Source organism: Etheostoma cragini, chromosome 2 (assembly GCF_013103735.1).
Source record: "Etheostoma cragini isolate CJK2018 chromosome 2, CSU_Ecrag_1.0, whole genome shotgun sequence".
NCBI classification, from domain to species: domain Eukaryota; kingdom Metazoa; phylum Chordata; class Actinopteri; order Perciformes; family Percidae; genus Etheostoma; species Etheostoma cragini.
The window spans coordinates 589,949-590,559 of record NC_048408.1 but is presented as its reverse complement, the minus strand read 5'-3'; positions in this window follow the sequence as shown (position 1 = coordinate 590,559).

The following is a 611-nucleotide window of genomic DNA, read 5'->3' as shown; positions in this document are numbered from 1 at the left end:
GGCATAGAGTCCTCTGAGTGTACAGATGGCTCAATGGCTACTTTTAAAAATGTCCTTTGGGTGCAGGTGGAGTGTGAGTCTTGTCTAGTGTAGTCCACTGGTCTTCAAGGCTGTCGACCATTCCAACTGTAGCAGAATTCTTTTCAAATGTATTATTATTATTGTTATTATTATTATTATAATTATTATTAGGAAAGCTTACTATGCAGACGTTTACCAAACCAGTATCTCACACGGCTGCTATTCGTTTGGACATGAAGTCAACATGCATAGACCTGGGCCGGGGCGCAATGTGTCACTGAACACACAGGACTGTGTGAGACTGACAGCATCTTAAAAAAACGTGTTGGCCAAGTTTTATTTTCAATGCTGGGAAACAAATTCTTCTATAAACAGTAAGGAGCTCAGATGATTAGATGAGACAGGAGGAAGACGGGAGCGAAAGTGTGTAGAAAGGGGAGGAGGAGGTGTGAAGGCAGCAGGGCAGGTACAACAGGCTGAATAAAACCTGTAATTATTATCCTCCAGTTTACTTAGCCTCCCTCTCTCTCTCTGACACACAGTGCACTGTTTGTATAGACTGATAAGCAGAGCGAGAGAGAGAGAGAGAG